Source organism: Triticum aestivum, chromosome 2B (assembly GCF_018294505.1).
Source record: "Triticum aestivum cultivar Chinese Spring chromosome 2B, IWGSC CS RefSeq v2.1, whole genome shotgun sequence".
NCBI lineage: Eukaryota > Viridiplantae > Streptophyta > Magnoliopsida > Poales > Poaceae > Triticum > Triticum aestivum.
The window spans coordinates 250,262,565-250,288,031 of NC_057798.1; positions in this window are offsets into that span (position 1 = coordinate 250,262,565).

Consider the following 25,467-nt stretch of genomic DNA (forward strand, 5'->3'; position numbering starts at 1 on the left):
ATAGTTGAAGTGCTCTCAAACTTGAGGCCAAAGCTTGACAGTTCCAGTGCCCACTCGACAATCCTGCCTGTTGCTTCTGGATTTTGTAGTATCCTCTTCAGCGGAAAACGAGTGACAACCGTGATCTCATGTGCTTGGAAGTAATGGCATAGCTTTCTCGAGGCCATGAGAAGGCCGAAAAGCAATTTCTGCACACCAGAGTATCTTGATCTAGCCCCCTGCAGAAGGGAACTGACAAAGTAAACTGAGCGCTGCACCATTCTTTTCTGCATCTTCTCGCACGCCTGCGCAGATCCATCTTTGTAGGGACCAGAGCTCGCCGGTGAAGACCCTTGCTTGTCGCTGGATGCATCTGCCATGGTTGCTGGCTCATCATCCGCCTCCCTCTCTGCCACTAACGCAGCACTAACCACTTGATTGGTTCCCGCTATATACAGCAGCAACTTCTCTTGTGGCTTAGGTGCGACAAGTGTTGGAGTGGAGGACAGGTATCTCTTCAAGTCCTGCAGCGCAGCCTCCGCCTCCGGAGTCCATTTCATTGGACCTGCCTTTTTCAATATTTTGAAAAACGGCAGGGTGCGCTCAGCAGATCTAGAGATAAACCTGCTGAGAGCAGCCACGCAACCGGCAAGTCTTTGTACATCCTTGACGCACTTTGGTGCTTCAATCTGCTCAATGGCCTTGATCTTGTCGGGATTGGCTTCAATTCCCCGCTGAGACACGAAGAACCCGAGAAGCTTGCCGGAGGGGACTCCAAACACACACTTCTCGGGGTTCAGCTTGAGGTTGATCTTGCGCAGATTTGCAAAAGTTTCTTCTAAATCCTGAATCAGGGTCGCCCTGTCCTTGCTCTTGACCACTATGTCATCCTTGTAGGCTTCCACATTTCTGTGCATCTGCGGCTCAAAAGCGTGGTGGACTACCCTTGCAAATGTTGAACCAACATTCTTTAAACCGAAAGGCATCCATACGAAACAGTACGTGCCACACGGGGTGATGAATGCGGTCTTCTCCTCATCCTCTTCTGCCATGAAGATCTGATGGTATCCTGAGTATGCATCAAGAAATGAAAGCAAGTCACATTTGGCCGTGGAGTCAACAATCTGGTCAATGCGCGGCAAGGGAAATGGGTCTTTGGGACAAGCTTTATTGACATCGGTAAAGTCGATACAAAGCCTCCATTTCCCGTTAGCCTTACGCACGACTACAGGATTGGCCAACCACGTAGGATGGAGCACTCCTCTAATAAGGCCTGCTGCTTCCAATTTCTTGATTTCTTCTACAATGAACTCTTGGCGCTCCACTGCCTGCTTCCTGACTTTCTGCTTGACGGGCCGCGCATGAGGACAGACGGCAAGGTGGTGCTCAATTACTTTCCTGGGAACACCGGGGATGTCAGACGGTTGCCACGCAAACACATCGACGTTCGCCCGCAGGAAAGCAACGAGTGCGCTTTCCTATTTAGGGTCGAGAGTGGCACTGATGGTGAAAGTACCACCAGTGCCGTCCTCCTTGGCGGACACCTTCTTGGTCTCTGGCGGAGCTGCCATTGCCTTCTTACACTTGCCGGTGGAGCTCGATGGTGCGTCCTCGACGGTAGCGCAGCACTCCGAAGAGGTGCGCTTGCCGGAGTGGGCATCAGAACTCTTGCCGGACTTGGTCTTCTTCTTCCCCCCGGGAGCTTCAACGGCAAGTGATTTGCGATCTGTTGCGGCTGCTGCTTCCCGGTAGATCTTGTCGGCGCAGATAAGAGCATCCTTCTTGTCGCCAGGGACAGAGATGACGCTTATCGGGCCTGGCATCTTCAGCACGTTGTATGTATAGTGAGAGGCTACAATGAATTTGGCGAGTGCTGGACGGCCAAGTATCCCATTATAGGGCAATGGAAAATCAGCAACGTCAAAAGTGACCCTCTCAGTCCTGAAGTTCAACTCGCTGCCAAATGTCACTGGCAACGTGATCTTTCCCTTTGGCTTAGTCCTTCCCGGATTGATTCCTTGGAACGTGCCGGTATCTTCGAGCTCGCTGTCAGGGATCTGGAGTTTCTGGAGTACCGCGGAGGAGATCAGGTTCAAGCTGGCCCCGCCGTCAACTAGCATCTTAGTTACCTTGAGGTTGCGGATAGTTGGTGAAACCAACATCGGCAAGCACCCGACCGCAGTTATGCGATCAGGGTGTTCCTCAATATCAAAGATGATAGGCGTGTTGGACCATTTCAGAGGCCTGCATGACTCGATGGGTGGTTCTGCCGCATTGACTTCCCGCACCCACTGCTTGAGTTGGCGGTGTGAAGTATGCAGAGAAGCACCGCCGTCAACGCACAGGACTGGTCTCGTCATCATCCATGTCTTCGTCGTTGTCGTCATCTTCATCCTTGTCGCAGCAACGGGGAGGTCTGTCTCCTTGCCGCTGCTTGGCCTTGCCGCGGCGTCCTCCTCGGTCGGGACGTTTCTTGCCGGATCCTCCAGCACCTTCCTGGGCTTTCTCCTTGTCGCGCCGCTCGTATTCAAACTTTTGCTGCTCGACAAGCTGCTCGACCTTCTTGCAGCTCTGGAGGTCATGGCCCTTGGTGCGGTGGATCTTGCAGTACTGCTTGTTGGTGCCGTCCTGCTTGTCGGCGACCGCCGTAGCTGCGGCCACCTCCTTGTCGGAGCTACCAGCTTTGGGTTTCTTGCCGGACTGCTCAACAACTAGCACATCTTTGCCTTTCTTCTTCCTGTTGTTCCGCCGCTGGTTCTTCCTTGCCGGGGCAGTATCCTCACTATCAGATCCTCCTGCTCCTGTATTCTCTCCGGGGAGTTTCCTCCCTTCCTCAGCACATGCACACTTGTCGGCCAGGGCATATAGCTCACTGACGTCTCTGATCTTGCACATCGCCATCTCCTCCCGCATCCTGCAGTTCCGCACGTTCTGATGGAACACGTTGATTACCGCGGCAGGGTGGACATCTGGGATGTTGTGATGTACGCTGCTGAATCTCTGAATGTACTTGCGCATGGGCTCTCCTTCCTTCTGGGCGAGTAGATGAAGGTCGCTCTCTTGGCCATGAGGCTTGTGGCCGCCTGTGAAGGCGCCGACAAACTGATGGCATAGATCGGCCCAAGAGGATATGGAGTTGTCCGGCAAGTGCATGAGCCAGGATCTGACATTGGGCTTGAGCACCAGCGGGAAGTAGTTGGCAAGGATCTTGTCGTCTCGTCCCCCAGCAGCCTGCACCGCAATGGTGTAGATGCTGAGGAACTCCGACGGATGCATCTTGCCGTTGTACTTCTCCGGTACGTCTGGCTTGAAACTCTTCTTGCTGGGCCACTGGACTTGCCGCAGCTCACGAGTGAGCGCAGGGCAACCTACCGTGTACGGCAAGTCGCCTGGTTCCCCTGGTGCATGCATGTCGACAGAGGGCCCAGCGCTCTAGTCAGATTGACGCCGCGCTTCTCTCCAGCGCTCGATGCGAGTACAAGCGCTTCTTGCTGTCGATCGCGAAGAACTTGGCGTTGATCGCGACGAGCTCGTGGATCCGATGATGCGGTGGAGTCGCTGTCAAGGTGGACCCGGCGAGTCGGCGATCTTGGCCTTCGGGGTGGAGAGTGCATGGTGGTCGCACCCTCACCAGTTTTGTCGCCATCGGCTCGCGCCTGGTAACCCTGCCGCGGAAGCGACGTGCTCGGCTGCCGTGGAGTGTCGCCGTTGGCGAAGCCGATGAGACTCTGAGTGGTGGCCCTCCATTGATCGGTCTTGTCCGCCGTTGGAGGGTAATCCAGGAGCAGTTGAGCTCGCGCCAAAGCTCCTGCTGGAGTGGTGGGCGGCAATGGCGAACGATGCGAGGAGCGGGATGTGCTCGGACTTCTAACTATGTTAGAAGGAGCAGTATCCCGTCCAGGTGACCGTGTCTCGTTCGTGCCAGCATGTTGGCGTGCATGCTGGTCTTGAGCGCCCCGAGACCCACCAGCTTGATCTTGGTCCAACAAACGTATGGTACTGCGAATACCATGACGCTGTCGGTCCTGCGCCTCCTGAGATGGGCGCGGCAGATGTACGGACACCGAGGTTTGCGCAGCCTTGTCCTTGGACCTGGCATCACCGTAAGCTTCCTCATCGACGTCCGTTCTTCCGCCGGCGTCCACCCCACCACCCGCTTGCTCCGGTGGCGGTGGGATCGACGCGGACGGAATAGCTGCCTCCGAAGCCTTCTTCTTCGGTGGCATGTCGATGGAGAAAATGAAGATCTAGCTCGTGTGAACGCCGGATCAGGTTCACACAATCTCGACGCCCCCTACCTGGCGCGCCAAAGATGTCGGGGAAACTGATCCACGAACACCTATGGGACCGGCGGACCGAGCCCCTTTCGGTTCGGCGGGGGGCGGAGATCGCACGAAGAGCAGATCGAGGCGAAGCACACGAGCAGTTTACCCAGCTTCGGAGCTCTCCGGAGAGATAATACTCCTACTGCTGGTTGTCTGGTTGTATTGAGTTCTTGCTTGGGAGCGCTAGTGCTACAGTACACGCGAGCTGCTAACGAGACCGAGCGTGAGTGTGTTTCTGGCTTCCAACTGAACCGAACCCCCTCTACGTTGCGCATGGGCCTCCTTTTATATGCTCAAGGGGTCACCGACAGGTGGCAAAGTAGACAGGGGTAAAAATGTAAAAAGAGAGGTGGTTGGTACAGCTACCTGTACTGTGCATCCTACCTAACCCTGACGGCAGGGGACAAAGGCATTAAATGCCCGTCTGCTTCGCCCAAACAATGCAAAAAGCGACCGTCAGGGACGCCACCGCTCGCCACGATGGCGATCTTGTCAGCGTCGCATGCCATCGCGCACCGCTGGCTGCACAGCTTCCCGCCACGCGCGCCTGGAAAGGCCCCCAGGGCGACACGTTGGTGGATGCGCTGGAGCGTGGGTGCAGAGTGATAACCTGTCGCGGCAAGCGCCTTGCCGCGGCCGTTGTCTTGTCGCGTCCGGAAGCTTGTCGCTCACCGGGTCTTGCCGGGACGCGTGGCGCGTCGCGGCAAGTTCCTCGAAATACCTTGGTTGGCCTTCCCGGCAAGCTCCTCTTGCCGGGGCCTTGTCTCCTTGGCTTGAATACTTTGTTCTTGAATGGCTCCAAGGGAGCCACGGAGGACCTTGGCGGTCGCCCGGCAAGCCTCGCCGCGGGGTGCTGCAACTGCCCGTGCACAAGTTCGGGATACTAGGGTACCCCTACTCTAGTACACCGACACCAGCTCAAACAGTATCTCTTACTCACCAATACTTTCGTGCAAAATTTTTACTTTCATCCTAAGAAATCACCTCCTTCAGTAGAGTTTCATTTATATGATGAGTCTAGGGAGATATCATTATGTGAATTTTGTGCGGTTTGCAAGATACACTTCGAGGGCAGCCTAGAGGAACCACATCATAAAGATGTGGAGGGGTTTATCGATATGATCACTATAGGGGAAACGAGGAAGGTTTCCGATGTAGGAATTACTAGCATACACTTTCATGTTTTACGTTACTTTGCAATATTTGCTAGTAGATGCTTAATTGGTCATGGAAACTGTGGAAATCTTAGTGTTCCTGATATTATTATTTTGTTCCATGCTTTATTTCGTGATAACTCTGTTAGTATGGGCGTTATTGTTGCTAAAAGATTAATCCTAAACCATACAAAGGGCCCCATCTTTGGAGGTATCTATGTTTCATGCCTTGTTAAACACTTTAGGATACCTATCAGGCATTATGAGAAAGAGGAAAAGCTGCTGCCCCCTACCTTTCTAGATTATAAGAGCATGGTAGCACATGAGTTTATTGTTAAAAATGATGAGAAGATGCTGAAATATAATTTGAGATTTCATAAGAAACACAGTGAGACTATTATCTTGCCTGCACCCACTTTGTTTAACTTGACTGCAGGCACATACCTCGTCTTGCCGGAGGCCGTTTATGCATACCGGGGCCAGACATCAGCCCCAGAGCCTGAGCCGGAACCACCAGTTGACCCTTATCATCCATCCTTTTATTAGTGGGATCCGGAGGAGATCGCCAACCAGTGGTACCCGGATGACACTCCTCAGTACACCGGAGAGAGTAGCCGTGATCCATGGGCATAGACCAACTTAGGCCAAAATCCTAAGCTTGGGGGAGTACGTATTTCTCACCGACATTACATTCATGTTCACACACTCATTCTAGTTGTCGGTGCTCATACTTTTTCATTGTACTATCCATGCTAGTTTATTTTCTTTTTCTAGATTTCTTCTTGTGTGTTTGAATAAAGAAAACCCAAAAAAGATTTCTCGTTCTTCTTTTGCTTGTTGGGAGCTTTCCCGTGTAAATAGTTTTATTTCTTTTCTTTCCTTTGGGGGTCGAGAGGAGAAGACCATAATGAAAATGTTGAGTGGCTCTCATATGCATTACTGTTGATTTAACCAAGAGCCCATATTACCTTGTCTTCTCCCTTGAATTGAATGCTTGCAGATTCAAGCTTAGTCCAATGCACGTGCACTATTATTATTATCCACACCGTTCGGTCGTGCAAGTGAAAGGTAATAATGACGATATATGATGAAATGATTGAGATGAGAGAAGCTGGTATGAACCCAACCTCTCTTGTTTTTGTAAATATGATTAGTTAATCGTTCCTGATTCAGCCTATCATGAATAAACATGTTTGCAATGACAATTAGAGAATATAGTTGCTTATGCCATGCTTAATTAGCTAGGAGTTTGTAATGGTTTACCTTGCGTGCCAACATGCTATTAAAATGGTTGTGATGTGGTATGATAGGGTGGTATCCTCCTTTGAATGATTCGAGTGACTTGACTTGGCACATGTTCACGCATGTAGTTGAAACAAAATCAACATAGCCTTCATGATATTTATGTTCATGCTGGATTATATCCTACTCATGCTTGCACTCAGTTTTGATTAATTTTAATGCATGTTCATGACTGTTGTCGCTCTCTAGTTGGTCGCTTCCCAGTCTCTTTCTAGCCTTCACCTATACTAAGAGGGAATATTGCTTGTGCATCCAAACTCCATAAACCCCAAAATTATTCCATATGAATCAACCATACTGCTACCTCTTGAGCACTGCGTTGGTTTTCCCTTGAAGAGGAAAGGGTGATGCAGGAAAGTAGCGTAAGTATTTCCCTCAGTTTTTGAGAACCAAGGTATCAATCCAATAGGAGGCTCCTCAAAAGTCCCTCGTACCTACACAAACAAACAAGAACCTCACAACCAACACGATAAAGGGGTTGTCAATCCCTTCACGGAAACTTTCGAAAGTGAGATCTTATAGAGATAATAAGATAAGATAAATATTTTTGGTATTTTTATGATATAGATTGGAAAGTAAAGATGCAAATAAAAGATAGATGGAAAACTTATATGATAAAAGATAGACTCAGGGGCCATAGGTTTCACTAGTGGCTTCTCTCAAGATAGCATAAGTATAATGGTGGGTCGAGCAATTGATAGAAAAGTGCATAGTTATGAGAATATCTAGGCATGATCATGTATATAGGCATCACGTCCGCAACAAGTAGATCGAAACGATTCTGCATCTACTACTATTACTCCACACATCGACCGACTCCTGCCTGCATCTCGAGTATTAAGTTCATAAGAACAGAGTAACGCATTAAGAAAGATGACATGATGTAGAGGGATAAACTCAAGCAATATGATACAAACCCCATCTTTTTATCCTCGATGGCAACAATACAATATGTGCCTTGCTGCCCCTGCTATCACTGGGAAAGGATACCGCAAGATTGAACCCAACGCTAAGAACTTCTCCCATTGCAAGAAAGATCAATCTAGTAGGCCAAACCAAACTGATAATTCGAAGAGACTTGCAAAGATAACCAATCACACATACAAGAATTCAGAGAAGATTCAGTTATTTCTCATAGATAAACTTGATCATAAACCAACAATTTATCAGATCTCGACAAACACACCACAAAAAGAGTTACATCGAATAGATCACCAAGAAGATCGAGGAGAACTTGGTATTGAGATTCAAAGAGAGAGAAGAAGCCATCTAGCTAATAACTATGGACCCGAAGGTCTGTGGTAAACTACTAACAACTCATCGGAGAGGCCTTGGAGATGATGTAGAGGCCCTCCATGGTCGGCTCCCCCTCCGACGGAGCGCCAACGAAGGCTCCAAGATGGCATCTCGCGGATACAGAAGGTTGTGGCGGTAGAATTAGGTTTTCATTGTGCTCCTGGATGTTCTCGGGGTACGTGGATATATATAGGAGGAAGAAGTAGGTCCATTGAGCCACGAGAGGCCCACGAGGGTGGGGGGTGTGCCCACCCCCTTAGGGCGCACCGGGCACCCTCGTGGCCACCTCGTTTTCTACTTGACATCCACTCCAAGTCTCCTGGTTTACATTTGTTCCAAAAAGATCGCTCCCGAAGGTTTCATCCTGTTTGGACTCCGTTTGATATTCCTTTTCTTCGAAACACTAAAATAGTCAAAAAAAACAGCAATTCGGGTTAGGCCTCCGGTTTGTAGGTTAGTCCCTAAAATGATATAAAAGTGTAAAGTAAAGCCCATAAACATCCAAAACGGGTAATATAATAGCATGGAACAATCAAAAATTGTAGATACGTTGGAGACGTATCAAGCATCCCCAGGCATGGAACAGAATTTTTGATGTGGAATGCTACCTAGCATAATTCTCAATGTAATTTTCTTTATTGTGGCTTGAATTTTCAGATCCAAATGATTCAAAATAAAAGTTCATATTGACATAAAAACAATAATACTTCAAGCATACTAACAAAGCAATCATGTCTTCTCAAAATAACATGGCCAAAGAAAGCTATCCCTACAAAATCATATAGTCTGGTTAGCCACTATCTTCATCACACAAAGTATTTAATCATGCACGACCCCAATGACAAGCCAAGCAATTTTTTCATACTTTAGTTTCTCAAACTTTTTCAACTTTCATGCAATACATGAGCGTGAGCCATGGACATAGCACTACATGTGGAATAGAATGGTGGTTGTGGAGAAGACAAAAAAGGAGAAGATAGTCTCACATCAACTAGGCGTAGCAACGGGCTATGGAGATGCCCATTAATATATATCAATGTGATTGAGTAGGGATTGCCATTCAACAGATGCACTAGAGCTATAAAATGTATAAAAACTCACAAAATAAACTAAGTGGGTGTGCCTCCAACTTGCTTGCTCACGAAGACCTAGGGCATTTTGAGGAAGCCCATCATTGGAATATACAAGCCAAGTTCTATAATGAAATATTCCCACTAGTATATGAAAGTGACAACATAGGAGACTCTCTATCATGATTATCATGGTGCTACTTTGAAGCACAAGTGTGGTAAAAGGATAGTAGCATTGTCCCTTCTCTCTTTTTCTCTCATTTTTTCTATTTTTTTCTCTCTTTTTTTTCTTCTTTTTTTTATTTGGCCATTCTCTTTTTTTGGCCTTTCTCTTTTTTTATTAAGTCCGAAGTCTCATCCCGACTTGTGGGGGAATCATAGTCTCCATCATCCTTTCCTCACTTGGGACAATGCTCTAATAATGAAGATCATCACACTTTTATTGACTTACAACTCAAGATTACAACTCGATACTTAGAACAAAATATGACTCTATATGAATGCCTCCGGCGGTGTACCGGGATATGCAATGAATCAAGAGTGACATGTATGAAAGAATTATGAAGGTGGCTTTGCCACAAATACGATGTCAACTACATGATCATGCAAAAGCAATATGACAATGATGATGCGTGTCATAATAAACGGAACGGTGGAAATTTGCATGGAAATGTATCTCGGAATGGCTATGGAATTGCCATAATAGGTAGGTATGGTGGCTGTTTTGAGGAGGATATATGGTGGGTGTATGGTACCGGTGAAAGTTGCGCGGCACAAGAGAGGCTAGCAATGGTGGAAGGGTGAGAGTGCGTATAATACAAGGACTCAACATTAGTCATAAAGAACTCATATACTTATTGCAAAAATCTAGAAGTCATTGCAAACAAAGTACTAGGCGCATGCTCCTAGGGGAATAGATTGGTAGGAAAAGACCATCGCTCGTCCCCGACCGCCACTCATAAGGAAGACAATAAATAAATAAATTATGCCCCAACTTCATCACAAAGCGGTTCACCACGTGCATGATACGGGAATCACAAACTTCAACACAAGTATTCCTCAAATTCACAGCTACTTTAACTAGCATGACTCTAATATCACCATCCTCATATCTCAAAACAATTATCAAGCATCAAATTGATCATAGCCTCCAATTCACTTTCTATGATAGTTTTTATTATACCCAACTTGGATGCCCATCATTCTAGGACCCATTTTATAACCATAGCAAACACCATGTTGTTCTATAAGACTCTCAAAATAATATAAGTGAAGCATGAGAGATCAACAATTTCTACAAAATAAAGCCACCGCCATGCACTAAAAGATATAAGTGAAGCACTAGAGCAAAATTATCTAGCTCAAAAGATATAAGTGAAGCACGTAGAGTATTCTAATAAATTCGAAATCAAGTGTGTCTCTCCCAAAAGTTGTGTACAGCAAGGATGATTGTGGTAAACTAAAAAGCAAAGACTCATATCATACAAGACGCTCCAAGCAAAACACATATCATGTGGTGAATAAAAATATAGCTCCAAGTAAAGTTACCGATAGACGAAGACGAAAGAGGGGATGCCTTCCGGGGCATCCCCAAGCTTAGGCTTTTGGTTATACTTGAATATCTTGGGGTGCCATGGGAATCCCCAAGCTTAGGCTCTTGCCACTCCTTATTCCATAGTCCATCAAATCTTTACCCAAAACTTAAAAACTTCACAACACAAAACTCAACAGGAAATCTCATAAGCTCCGTTAGTCCAAGAAAGAAAAACCACCACATAAGGTATTCTAATGAACTCATTCTTTATTTATATTGGTGTTAAACCTACTGTATTCCAACTTCTCGATGGTTCATACCCCCCCCCCCACCGATACTAGCCATAGATGCATCAAAATAAGCAAACAACACACAAAAAACAGAATCTGTCAAAAACAGAACAGTCTGTAGCAATTTGTAACTTTCGAATACTTCTGGAACTCTAAACATCCTAGGAAAAAAATAGGAAGTCCTGGGAAATTTGTCTATTGATCTTCTTCAAAATGAATCAACGCAAAAGCACGCTTCTGTGATTTATTAAAATTATTCTCGTGTGCGCAAAAGTTTCTGTTTTTCAGCATAATCAAATTAACTATTACCGTAGGTTGTCCTATAGGTTCTACTTGCCACAAACAGTAATTAAAACATAAAACCACATCTAAACAGAAGCTAAATGAAATATTTATTACTAAATAGAAGCAAAAAAGCAAGGAACTAAAATAAAATTGGGTTGCCTCCCAACAAGCGCTATCGTTTAACGCCCCTAGCTAGGCATAAAAGCGAGAATAGATCTAAGTATTGCCATAATAATAAGATAGATCACGAAAACTCATTTCATATTCCCTATGTTCAGCAGCAAGTTTTATTTGAGGCAAGCAAAAGTAATCAAAAGGGCTAAATTTAATGGGACAAAAGTCCCCAAGATCAATCTCGGGAGGTATGGGTTCCTCTTTTGGCCCTTCATATTGCATAACCAATTCATCATTATAAGCATTCTTTTGACAGAACTTTATGAGCCTATATTCAAGATAGTATCCTAACTTATTGTTTAGAATAGCAAAATCATTATTAAGTTCTTCTATCAACTAGAACAGCGGTAGGAACCTTTTTTCTAAGGTTTTCATTAAAAGCAACATAGTCCAAAGATTGGAAATGCATTATCTCCTCTTGATCGAAGAGGATCGCCTCTATGGGAGGACGGTCAGCATCCACCCTATAGTGCGCAAAAATTTCTTTGGCTTCTTTTATTATAAATCTGAGCTCATGTGCCAAAAAGATAGTAGCTGCGCGCTTAACAGAAGAATGCTCAATATTAGAAAATTCTAGGAAAATCCTTTGTATGCAAGGATGCATGTGCATAAACTGTCTCTCAAGTTCAACTATAAGCATGGCGATAGCATCTGCAAGACTACTAGTTCTATGAAGAATAGAACTACCCATAGAAGGTAAAGCCATGGCACAAGTAAAGAAATCTTGAATAACCCCTTTTCCAATAATATTACCACTACCGATTCAAAACTTTTTAATATGTAAGATAGGGGGTTCTTTAGCAGGAGCATCAGAATTTTCCACGTTATTATTACTGTCCATATCGACGATAATCTCCCCAATTTCAGATATAATGACAGAAGATGCGAGGAGCAAGTGAAAGAGGGAGGCAAACAGAAAAGAGAGGGCGAATAAAATGGCAAGGGTGAAGTGGGGGAGAGGAAAACGAGAGACAAATGACAAATAATGTAATGCGAGGGAGATGAGTTTGTGATGGGTACTTGGTATGTCTTGACTTGAGCGAAGACCTCCCTGGCAACGGTGCCAGAAATCCTTCTTGCTACCACTTGAGCACTGCGTTGGTTTTCCCTTTGGAGAGAAAAGGGTGATGCAGCAAAGTAGTGTAAGTATTTCCCTCATTTTTTGAGAACCAAGGTATCAATCCAGTAGGAGGCTCCTCAAAAGTCCCTCGTACCTACACAAACAAACAAGAACCTCGCAACCAACGCGATAAAGGGGTTGTCAATCCCTTCACGGAAGCTTGCAAAAGTGAGATCTGATAGAGATAATAAGATACGATAAATATTTTTGGTATTTTTATGATATAGATTGGAAAGTAAAGATGCAAATAAAAGATAGATGGAAAACTTATATGATAAAAGATAGATCCGGGGGCCATAGGTTTCACTAGTGGCTTCTCTCAAGATAGCATAAGTATTACGGTGGGTGAACAAATTACTGTCGAGCAATTGATAGAAAAGTGCATAGTTATGAGAATATCTAGGCATGATCATGTATATAGGCATCACGTACGCAACAAGTAGATCAAAACAATTCTGCATCTACTACTATTACTCCACACATCGACCGACTCCTGCCTGCATCTAGAGTATTAAGTTCATAAGAACAGAGTAACGCATTAAGAGATGACATGATGTAGAGGGATAAACTCAAGCAATATGATATAAACCCCATCTTTTTATCCTCGATGGCAACAATACAACATGTGCCTTGTTGCCCCTGCTGTCACCGGGAAAGGACACCGCAAGATTGAGCCCAAAGCTAAGCACTTCTCCCATTGCAAGAAAGATCAATCTAGTAGGCCAAACCAAACTGATAATTCGAAGAGACTTGCAAAGATAACCAATCACACATAAAAGAATTCATAGAAGATTCAATTATTTCTCATAGATAAACTTGATCATAAACCCACAATTCATCAGATCTCGACAAACACACCGCAAAAAGAGTTACATCGAATGGATCTCCAAGAAGATCGAGCAGAACTTGGTATTGATACTCAAAGAGAGAGAAGAAGCCATCTAGCTAATAACTATGGACCCGAAGGTCTGTGGTAAATTACTCACAACTCATCGGAGAGGCCTTGGAGATGATGTAGAGGCCCTCCATGGTCGATTCCCCCTGCGGCGGAGCGCCAGCGATGGCTCCAAGATGGGATCTCGCGGATACAGAAGGTTGCGGTGGTGGAATTATGTTTTCGTGGTGCTCCTAGATGTTCTTGGGGTACGTGGATATATATAGGTGGAAGAAGTAGGTCGGTTGAGCCACGAGGGGCCCACGAGGGTGGGCACCGTGCCTACCCCTTTAGGGCACGCCGGGCACCCTCGTGGCCGCCTTGTTTACTGCTTGATGTCAACTCCAGGTCTCCTGGTTTGCATTTGTTCCAAAAAGATCTCTGTCGGTGTCAAAACCGGTGGATCTCGTAGTAGGGGTCCTAAGCTATGCGCCTTGGAGAGATGGTAACATGGACATGGGGTTTTACCCAGCTTCAGGCTCTCTCGAAGAGATAATACCTAAGTGCTACTTTTGATTGTATTCATATGGAGGTAGTACAGAGTAGATGTATCTACCACGAGATTGTAGTAATGAATATGAGATTGTCTATTGACTATCCTGGACTTGGTTTATATAAGACACCGGAGGACTAGAGTTTAGGAGAGTCCTTGTCTTGGGCACCAAGTCTTGTCGAGTCTTCCTGATATGCTGCAGGGGTTGTCTGAACTGGCCCATGAGTATATGGCCATGGGGGTCCTTGGCCCAATCCAACTGATCGGGAGACGACGTGGTGAGTACCCCCTAGTCCAGGACACCGTCAGTAGCCCCCTGAACCAGTCTTCAAGTTGGGGACACTCCTCGATTCTTTCGAACTGTTCTTTATCTTCGATCGTCGGTCTTGAAAACTGGTTCAATTAATCTTCCCATCTTCGATCTTGAGGATCGCTGGAGTGAATCCGAAGAGTTTACACGTCGGGTATCCGAGGAGCCCTTGAAGTCTTCGGCCTTTATCAATGCCTTGTTATTTTTATGCCATGTCTCGGGTTTGAAGTTGTTCCCATGTGGCGGTGTCCTCTTGCATCCGAGCTCCAACGCCGGACTGCTTCCGAGGTATCTTTTGCAGCCGAGCACCAACATTGGACCGCTTCCGAGCTCCAACGCTGGAATGTATCCGAGCTCCAAGACCGGAATGTATCCGAGCTCGAACGCTGAACTATGTCCGAGCTCCAACGCCGGACTGTATCCGAGGTGTCATAGATCACCTTGATTCAAAAAAGTTGCAGGAGTTTTGCCGAGCTTAATGCCGAAAATGCCCTCTAGGGAGCCAGCCACTGACACCCGAGCTTTATGCCGGACTACTTCAGAGGTGGTGGACCACCTTGGCCATGGGCTTATTTTTATGAATTTAATTCCGAATTGTGTAATGTAATCTCTGACGAGATGTATAGCCAGTATATGTATATCAGTAACCCTCAAGGTGTGTGTCAGTCAAAAACCCGAGATGTACCTGAAGGATGACATAATACCGCTGATCCTAGTAGCCCCTGAGACTCAGGTTGATTCGCAAAATCATCCTGAGGATCAATTCTCAGCTCGGCAGCATACTTAGGAATAGAAACATGGTGTGCAAAGTCCTTGAGACTCAGGTTGGGTGCGGACGACCAACCTGAGGATAATAATCTCCTCGAAAACTATATTCCATTTTAAATTTTCTGCATTGGATTGTCAATGCAGTAGCCCCCGAGACACTGATCGGGTGGCAACACCAGATCAGGGGATCGATGTGCCCTTTTAATATTTGTAAATACTAAGCCCGAAGCCCAGTAGCCCCCGATCCTTAATGCGGGCACGGGAGGCCGGATTAAGGATCGATATCCATAGTAAAATCACAAATTATATGTAATGACTCTATATATCCAAGTACTTTCCATCATTAATGCTCGGATCTGCATTGTACAAAACTTTGTTGACCGACCATCAGCTTCAACCTCCTCGGCCAGCAGCCCGCAGCCGAGGAGTGTTTGTCCTACTTTATAAAGCCTTTATGAGGGCAAAGATTTACGGAAAACAAGGCAATCTAGCCATACGGTTTTATAAACAAAGGTACGCAGAGAGACATGTTATATTATTGTTTAACATAAGAAACATCGTCCAAAGAAAATAGTCTCGCTATTGGTTCCTTTCTTTGGGTTGTCATGCTAAGCATGATTATGAAACCTCAGCTCTGATCAATGTGGGAGGAAAATACTGAGGATTTAGTTCGGGGAAAGCTTCCAAACTCTGTGGTCTAAATGAACCCAAATTTTCACTTCTGTTGCAATAGTTTATAATCTGAAAGTGGCCCATCGTCAGCTTCTACCCCCTTGTAGATGCTATGCAGGGTGTTTCCGTAATAACAAAACAACCCTTAGCCGACGTCTCTGTGCCCGAACGCGGTTGTGTTGGCGGAAACGAGGCAATCAGATATGCGGGCTTTATAACTTTCACTTAGTCATAGGAGCTTAAAGTTGGGAGGCCAGCAAGTAGCCTCTCGGTTAGTGTTCGGTGACAGCCGAGGTCAAGCCATAAACACTCCGACCAATGTTATGAATGGCCCGCCATTTAATACAGTCATTGGACTGCTGACCAGTTTACGCTTATTGTGATAGTCAGTTTTCGGCTTTCTCCACTGAGGTGCTTAACCATGCGAGCTGGAAGCACAATACATTTGTTCTCCCTTTGCACACCTAACGGAACAAAGCAGACCGTAGGAGGCAAGCACAAGAGCCGGGCAACCCAACTATTGACCGAAGACACAATTCAAAATGGATACATATATAGCAATATCCGAGAATTTTTGCCGAATCTCTAAAGCTGTCAGGCGTTGCACTGCGAGACTTATGCGGAAAATGCACAAATAGTTGAAAAGTGCCATAGGATTGGAAAACCAAAAAACATCAGTAAAAACTCAACGTCTGAACTCGATCAATTGTTCGGTGCCAATCAAAAAATTGGTCTTAGAAATAAATTGTGCTTCTATCGTGCGTTAACATGACACACCCTATCTCAAGACTTCAAGCGGGTCAGCCTACGATTTCAACCTCCTATCCCGAAGGCAGAGTACTTCCCGTTAGGCCAGTTTAGAAAACTTTAGCGGCTTTCAGAGAGAAATTAGGCTCCCCGGCTATTGACCACACAGTCGCGTCGAAAAAAGGGGTGATAGAAAAAAGACTTTGCAATGACTAAGAAGAAGAACACTTATTATAAAACAGCTCACATAACTTTAAGAGCCCCCGAGTGACTTGGGTAAAAGAATTTTATGTATAATGATTGTATGTACCGAAGTACATATATCATATATGTGTTCACCCGAACTTTAAACGCATCTTAACCGACCGTCGACTTCTCCCTCTTCGGCCAAGGGCCGAAAATTGTTATGTACTCCACCTGTCGAGAATATCGACGGTGTTTCCGATAACCATGCAATCAGGCCATAAGGCTGTAACAGACAAAGTGCACTCAGGGAACTTATGCTATATTACTAACAAAGTGTAAGAAGCATCTTCGAAGAAAATAGTACCTCCACCGATACCTTTCTTCGGTTGCTCATTGTTACTTATGAGACTTGTCCAATAGAGTTTTTGTACTCATGAGTTCCGTTGTGTGCCGACCATCGTTGAAAACAATAAGAGCGCTAGCTTTCAGCTTCACCCAGTTTGAGGTCCGAGCTCGGATGACCCAATCATGACAATCGCAGAGGTGCTCCCTTTACCCCCTGGCCGAACAATCAGGAACGTAGGGGTAAACACAGGAGCAAGGCAACCCAGCTTGCAAATCGCTTAAGTCAACATGGTGCATATTGTGGCGTAATACATGAACAAGGAACGAAGCCGTACAAGTATAATCACTAGCAAGAGGAAAGGCTTCATGAAGGAAGCCCCCAAGTAAACGGGGTATTTGAATTTGTGTGTCACAAACAAAGTTTGGACAAGAATGTTTTTCACAAACAACTTTTTGCTAAAAAAAGTATAATGCTTGGTCGGACCGAACGAAATTTAAAATTTTAAAACTTTGAGCATGAAAGTGACTTAGCTGGTTAATGTGTTCGGCATTGTTGACGCGGTCCGAGCTTGGTGCGGGAGGAGGTCTCAGCCCCCAAGCCCGATGTGGCCGAGCGAAGAGCTCGACACTCCAAAGAGGTGAAGCCCCCAATCTAGACGAGGTGATGGAGTAGGTCGTCGGGTGACACTGGAATATCCAGCCGAGTAGGTTGATGAAGCGACGAGGCGGGGTTGCCAACACAGGCCACGCTCCAAGGCGACGACACAATTCGGTCGATGGAGGTGGGCGACGATGTCACCCTGCCGAGGTGTCAGTGCGGCCAGCAGCGTGGCGTAGTCGAGGCCGATTATCTGATGGCCGCTGCCGTGCAGAAGCATCTTCTGATCTGTCGCCGGATACTGGTATGTCCTTGGCCTTTACGTCTCGGGACCCAGCACGAAGGGCATAGGATATGTCTTGATTTGACATACTGCAGACTGCAGTGTATCACATCTGCCTGATCTCCAGCGAGGCAGGGCCAGCGCAATATGAAGCATGCATGTCCGGTGGAGGCTTCGGATCGCTAAGTGTATTCGGATCTCTTGACCACCTTCGACATCAAAACCAATCTGCAAACAAAATAGCACAAGATAATCGCAAAAAGACACCCTGATGATGTAGAGGGAGCATATTGAATTGAAATCATAACACCTAATTTATGCCATCGCATCCGCGATGACACCTAGGAGGCTCTCAATGAAAGCACCAATGTCAGTGTCAAAACCGGTGGATCTCGTAGTAGGGGTCCTAAGCTAGGCGTCTTGGAGCGATGATAACATGGACACGGGGTTTTACCCAGCTTCGGGCTCTCTCGAAGAGATAATACCCTATGTGTAACGCCCCGGATACAACTTTCCATATTCGTAACTCCGACTCTTGCCATTTCCGGCTATGTGATTTATTTTTTCCTCCGCGGTTGGGTTTTTATCTGTTGTTTTGCATTTTGTTCTTGTCTTGCATCTCATCTCATGTCATCATCCGCATTGCATCGGCATCGTTTTCATAAAACTTGCATCCGCTCGGGTTCCGCCGGTTCTCTCCGTTGTCCATTCTGAGTCCAGACCACACTCGCACGCCCCTGCGGCACCTCCGTAATATTATTTTATAAGTGGCATAAAAATGTTCTCGGAATGGGTTGCAACTTGTTGTGCGGTCTTATTATAGTGTAGACAGGCCGCCTGCCAAGTCTCATCGCATTTGGAGTCCATTTGACTGCACAACCGTTGTATATATAACCGCGATATAGTCGGTCTAGCGTCAGATGTTTTTGATTCGGAAACTGTTGCCGGGCTGCCTTCTCTTCTCTCTTCTCAACCCAACCCCCCTCCACACAGCCCATCTAACCCGGCTTAAACCCCCCTCCGACCGGTGCCGTTGGATCGTCATCGGAGGCTCCGAAACCCCTCCTAAATCCCCCTAACCCTAGCCTTACCCTATATAAACACCACTCCTCCCAATTTGGGCTACCCTAGCCTTCCCCTACCCCTAGCCTCCTCCCACCTCGAAGCCACCGCCGCCAGCCATAGCCAGCTACTTGTCGCCGCCACTTGGCCTCCTCCCGCGCCGCCACCTCGCCGCCCAGACGCGCCCGCGGCCAACCCGAACGCGCCACGTCGCCCCAACCAGCATCCACCGCCGCGGCCCGCGAAGCCCACGGGGAGACCGCCCCGGGCCGCGACCGGGCCCAACCCCGTGCACCTCGCCTCCTCGCCCGCTCGCTCGATCGATCCAGATTGGGAGAGGAGCTCCCGATCCAGATTGAACCCCGCCGCCTCCCGGCCTCTCGCCGCCGCCTGCACCACGGCGACCCCGCCGGAGCTGCGTCAGATCCGGTGAGCCCCGACCTCACCGCCCTTCTTCTCTCCTTGCTCACTGCCTCTCTCTCTCTCCCGCAGGTCGCCGCCGTCACCGGAGCTCCGAGGCAGCGCCGCCGACCCCTCCGCAGGCTGGATCCGGCCCCTCCACGGCCAGATCGGTCCATTCCGCAGTTCGCCGGACCTGCCCCGGTCCCCTCCCGGCCTCCCTGCGCTCCGGTGCCGCAGCGCCCCCTGCCATGGCTGCTCCTTCCCCTCCTCGTGCGGGAGGACGAGGGGCACGATGAGTGCCCGCTTGGACCGGCCCCGTTCGCTCGTGAGCCCCGCAGCCCAACCGACAGCCCAGCCCAGCTCCCTTCCGCGGCCACTCCAGCGGCCTCCGAGGCCTAGCAGGCCCAGCCCAAACCGGCCTGCTGCCTTGGCCTCTCCTCCGACTGGGCTGAAGCCCATGGGTGAGCGCCCCTCCAGCCAGTTTCGGCCCGTTGCTATTTTTTTCCCTGTCCAGCGATTTTAACATTATCCGTAGAATTACAGATTTACAGAAAACCCCCTAGTTTTCATGCATATAATAACTCCACAATTGTGCATCGGATTAAAATAATTTATATATGTAAAATGCTCAGAAAATTGTGTAGATTAATAATATGCCACTTTCATCTATGTTAAAAATGTTTAACATGCTGTTTGTGTTTATTTTGCATAATGCCATGCTAAAATGATTTATTTCATAACTAAATAACCGTAGCTCCATTTTAAATAAACTTTATATGTAACTGGGGTGGAAAAATGCCTAGTTTAACATGGTGCACTTCATTTTCCTGTTTAACAACATTAAAATTGTGTTTAGGGCAGAACAGTACCAAATCTAAAATATGCACATGAGGATTTTCCGGACTTGTTGTTTGTTACTTCCGGCCTCATTTAAATTTTCCTACATAGGTAGTTTAATTATGCTTCACCTCTTGCCATGTTTAACAACATTTAATATTGTTTGGTAGCTTAAACGAGATGAACTAAATAATTGTTGTGGTGTTTTGTCAATATGCAACTCGTTGCATATTGAGCTCCACTTAACTTGTAGTATTGTTTGTTGCACTTTGCCATGCCATGCCTCATTAAACCGGTCATGCATCATACTTGTTTGCGCATCATGCCATGCCTATGCTTGTTGGTTTACCATGTTGTTTGTTTCTTTCCGGTGTTGCTTCTTAGTTCCGTTAATGTTGCGATTGTGAGGATTCGTTCGACTACGTCTGTTCGTCTTCTTCATGGACTCGTTCTTCTTCCTAGCGGGATTTCAGGCAAGATGACCGCTGCCCTGGATCTCACTACTATCATTGCCATGCTAGTTGCTTTGTTCGATCGCTATGCTGCGTTACCTATTACCTGTTTATCGAGCCATCCCATGTTGCCATGAACCTTTAACCTTTGACACCCTTCCTAGCAAACCGTTGCTTGGCTATGTTACCGCTTTGCTCAGCCCTCTTATAGCGTTGCTAGTTGCAGGTGAAGTTGAAGATTGCTCCACGGTGGACAGGATTTTGTTGGGATATCACAATATCTCTTATATTATTAATGCATCTATATACTTGGTAAAGGGTGGAAGACTTGGCCTTTTGCCTAGTGTTTTGTTCCACTCTTGCCGCCCTAGTTTCCGTCATACCGGTGTTATGTTCCCGGATTTTGCGTTCCTTACGCGGTCGGGTGATTTATGGGACCCCCTTGACAGTTCGCTTTGAATAAAACTCCTCCAGCAAGGCCCAACATTGGTTTTACCATTTGCCTCACCTAGCCCTTTTTCCCTTGGGTTTCCGGAGCCCGAGGGTCATCTTTATTTTAGCCCCCCCCGGGCCTGTGCTTGTCTAAGTGTTGGTCCAAACCGAGCGATGTCCGGCGCCCCCTGGGCAACCAGGGTCTATGCCAACCCGTCGTCTTGCTCATCCGGTGTGCCCTGAGAACGAGGTACGTGCGACTCCTATCGGGATTTGTCGGCACATCGGGCGGCTTTGCTGGTCTTGTTTTACCATTGTCGAAATGTCCTGTAAACCGGGATTCCGAGTCTGATCGGGTCTTCCTGGGAGAAGGTCTATTCCTTCGTTGATCGCGAGAGCTTGTCATGGGCTAAGTTGGGACACCCCTGCAGGGTATAATCTTTCGAAAGTCGTGCCTGCGGTTATAGCCGTGATGGTCTCTTTTCGGCGGAGTCCGGGAAGTGAACACGGTTTCTGAGTTATCTTTGACGTAAGTAGGAGTTCAGGATCACTTCTTGATCATTGCTAGTTGACGACCGTTCCGCTTGCTCTCTTCTCGCTCTTATTTGCGTATGTTAGCCACCATATCATGCTTAGTCGCTGTTGCAGCCTCACCACTTTACCCCTTCCTTTCCCTTTAAGCTTTGCTAGTCTTGATACCCATGGTAATGGGAATACTGAGTCCTCGTGGCTCATAGATTACTACAACAACAGTTGCAGGTACAGGTTATGCGATGATCATGACGCGAGAGCGATGCTTGCTTGCGTTGAGTTCTTCTTCTGCTTCGTCGATCAGCGGATAGGTTCCAGGTCGGGAGCCTGGGCTAGCAAGGTGGATGTCGTTTGAGTTTCTGTTTGTGATTCATCCGTAGACAGATGATGCTCTTATGTATTGTAATGTTGTATTCGTGTGGCATTGTATGCCTTATGTATGTATCCCCATCTATTATGTAATGTTGATGTAATGATATCCACCTTGCAAAAGCGTTTCAATATGCGTTTCTATCCTTAGTGGGACCTTCGAGTCTCTTTAGGATAGTATCGCATATTGGGCGTGACAAGTTGGTATCAGAGCCTCGACCGACCCTAGGAGCCCCCTTGATTGTTGGCCATTCTTGAGTCTAGAAAAAAACTATTTTGAGTCTTAGGATTATATATATCGGAGAGTAGGATTCTTTTTACTCCTCAACCCCTTCGTCTCTCTGGTGAGGTCTCCTGACATAGATGTATTGTCTTTCCTCTCCTCAAATTTCACTAAATTTTTTTTAGGATCACGCGGGTATCTTGGAATCGTTCCGATGGTTTTGTGACGAGAACATTGTTCTTGGTGCCTCCTGTCTATTTATGTGGCTTTGACCCGGGGAGTTGAGCTCCAGGTGTTGTCGTCACAATTTTATCGTTGCAGTTCTGGAATACCTGAGCTTTGCCGACATCAAAAATCTCTTTTGTACAGTTGTTGGTGAGATAACCCCGATAACCCAGTACTGGGGCGAGCTTGGGAGTATTGCCATAACTCGTATAACGGATGCTTTTCGAAGGTTGAGGTACACCATTTCCGAAGGTTTCTTGGTTATGTGTTAACGGATGGATACAGCTGGATGTAGGGATTGTTAGTTTGAGTGAGATATATTGCTTCCCCTGTATCCCCAACACCAGATTGCATAACCAGAAAGTTTCGGGAGTTTTATAGGTGGGAATTCAAGTAGTTCCTAGAATATCTTGTCGACAGATGCATGATATGAGATTGGGGTTCGACGTCTATTTGTCCGCCTTTCCACGGTCGTTTTTACAGTGGTCTCGTTGTGTCTTAAAGAACCCTTGGCTATGCTGGTTCGGGGACACTTCGTATGTCATGTGCACTGCCTTCTACATGATGGTGCTGTACACTCGAGCCCGTGTGGGCCCCACCACAAAAACTTCGGACGAAATCTCTATCATATGTTTGTTCCGGCTTATTCTGCAAGCCAAATCCTTTGTTTTTGTTTTGTTTGTGGTATTCGAGTTGCTTCGAAGTCAAATATTGAATCCATACCTTTCCTAAATGGTGTTCTCATATTTCTAAGGGAGTGCTAATCCTTCTTGATCATTGAGGTTGTCATGTTAATTCTTTACAACCGTGTGCTTCTCTTCAAGTGGATCCGATCATTTTCAACATCTGCAAGATCAACTCTAAGTTTTCTCACCGGTGTCCATTCCATATGCCCCAAGTTGCCTTTGTTTTCCCGCCCTCCCACCCATTTTTCTTCAAGGACTCAGATTTCTTAATCATGTATCCTTTTATTTGTGGGAAGTCTCTTCATTCTTTTCTTTCAGTGTTCTTATCCAACGATTTCCCTCGTGAAGATGCTCACGAGCTTCAAGTTCATCATTCTTCATTCTCGTATTCTTCTCCGGTGGATCCAATTCAAGCTTTCAGTGTTGATCATATTCCTTTCCTTGTGTCAAATGCTTTCTCATGCCGGTGCACCTCTCTATCACTCATCTCTCGCTTTCCATTTGTTCCGGTGTGTTGAAGATATCTCAGAAGATTTGTGTTTCCATTCTTAATCCGTTGAATCTATTTGGAGATCATTATCTCATTCAAGATATTTAATTCAACCGATGCAACCTCTCCTTAAAATCTTTCAATGGTGTTTCTTTTGAGTGGGCCCATAACCCACAGGTTTTTCCCAGGATCTTACCTGACTCTTCTAATTTTCTCGAAGCCATTCCCAAAGTCTTTCCAAGTTTGGCGTAAGAATGAATTATCATCAGTCACATGCCTTCTCCAAGACCGCTTTCAAATTCTTCTCATTGTTGGCTCAACCCCTTCGCTTTCCATTCTACCGGAGTATCTCAGTAATTTTGGTGGTGTTTCTCGTCATCAGTTGAAGACCGAAGAAGAGTTTTTCCTCTAAATCATGTCAGTTCTTCCGAAGATTCATGGTTCTAGCTGGATGCCATCCTCTCATAATTGTTTTCCATTGTGAGATTTTTTTTCATCCATCCGGAGCAATTCAAGAGTCTTTTCAGATTGATTCTCCGTAGCCCATCATCTCAGAATTATTCATTCAAGCTTTCAGCTCTCGTTCTCCAAATCATACCGGTGCATCGTTCAAATATCCTCTAATCAGTTCATGGCCTCTTCGTTCTCATGTATCTAAATTCCCTCAAGTATCTTCATTCGTTCTCTAATTCTTACCGGTGATTGACCCCTTTACTTCGTTCGTTTTCAATTCGTACGATGGTTCGTTCAAGATTTCTCTTCCTTCGTCATCGTATCAATTCATTCATTCATTCGTTCTTTTCAATCCCACCAGTGGTTCCATCAATACCTTCTCAAGTTTGCGCTATATCTCTTTTAATCCTTTCTATGGGAATAAGTAGTGTGCCAAATCCATTGCTTGTCATAAATTGAATTGGGTGAAGGATAGGCATGACATAATTCTTATTCTTGTTTCATCCAAGTGATTAATTCTTTTCTTCCGGAGATTGTTCATGATGAAGTAATTCTCGGTTCTAGTGTTCATCTTTTCTTTCCGGAGTTCCAAGTTTTTTCGCATTATCTCATCGCGAAGCTCCATCTAAATCATCGCAAGGCTTCACCTTGTGTTGTCAATTTCTCTTTCTTTCTACCATCCTTTCATTACCGGCGTTCTTCATGGAGGCTCTACATGGTGGTTTATCAACTATTCTTTTCATTCTTCAATTGTTCTTCAAGATTTCTCTCGAAGTGATGATCTGCTAAGCTATACTCTATAATTAAACATGGTGCTAAACACATGTTTTGTTTTGGGGAGTTCAAGCATTCTTCATCTTGCATTCCAAAGTGCAATTATTTCTACCTTATCTTTTGAGATGGTGTTATATCATTCTTGAGAATTTCTATTCTTGTTTCGTGATTCACATGTTGTCAAGAATGGGGTATTTTAAATCCATCAATCTCTTCTTTGGAGTTATCTTGGTATAGATTTCACCTACAGCCTTCCCTAAGGAATGTTGCTTTTGTGGTGCTTATCGATGATTCAAGTTTTCTCCTATCCTCTCGGCAAAAGCAGTTTTTCATCTCTTTGTTGATCTCCAACAAGCAATTGTTTTTTCGCTAGTGGCAGAATGTCACCTCCTCATTTTGAGATGTTAGCCATAAGCCCACTACAAACTTGTGTTTTTCGTTGTTGGTTTTCCAACAACTCCATTCAATCCTTCTTTGCAAGGATGCTTTCCAAGTTCATTTGTGGCAGAAATTGTCATTTTCTTCTCCATTCTTTATTCCAGTGATCTATCTTTTATTCTTTCTTCCGAAGGCATTGTGATGTTGCTCTCTTCACCCATCATCTCGTTTTGTCAAGATCATGTCATTGTCGTGCTTATCCATTTAAACGGAGTGTTGTGTTCTCAT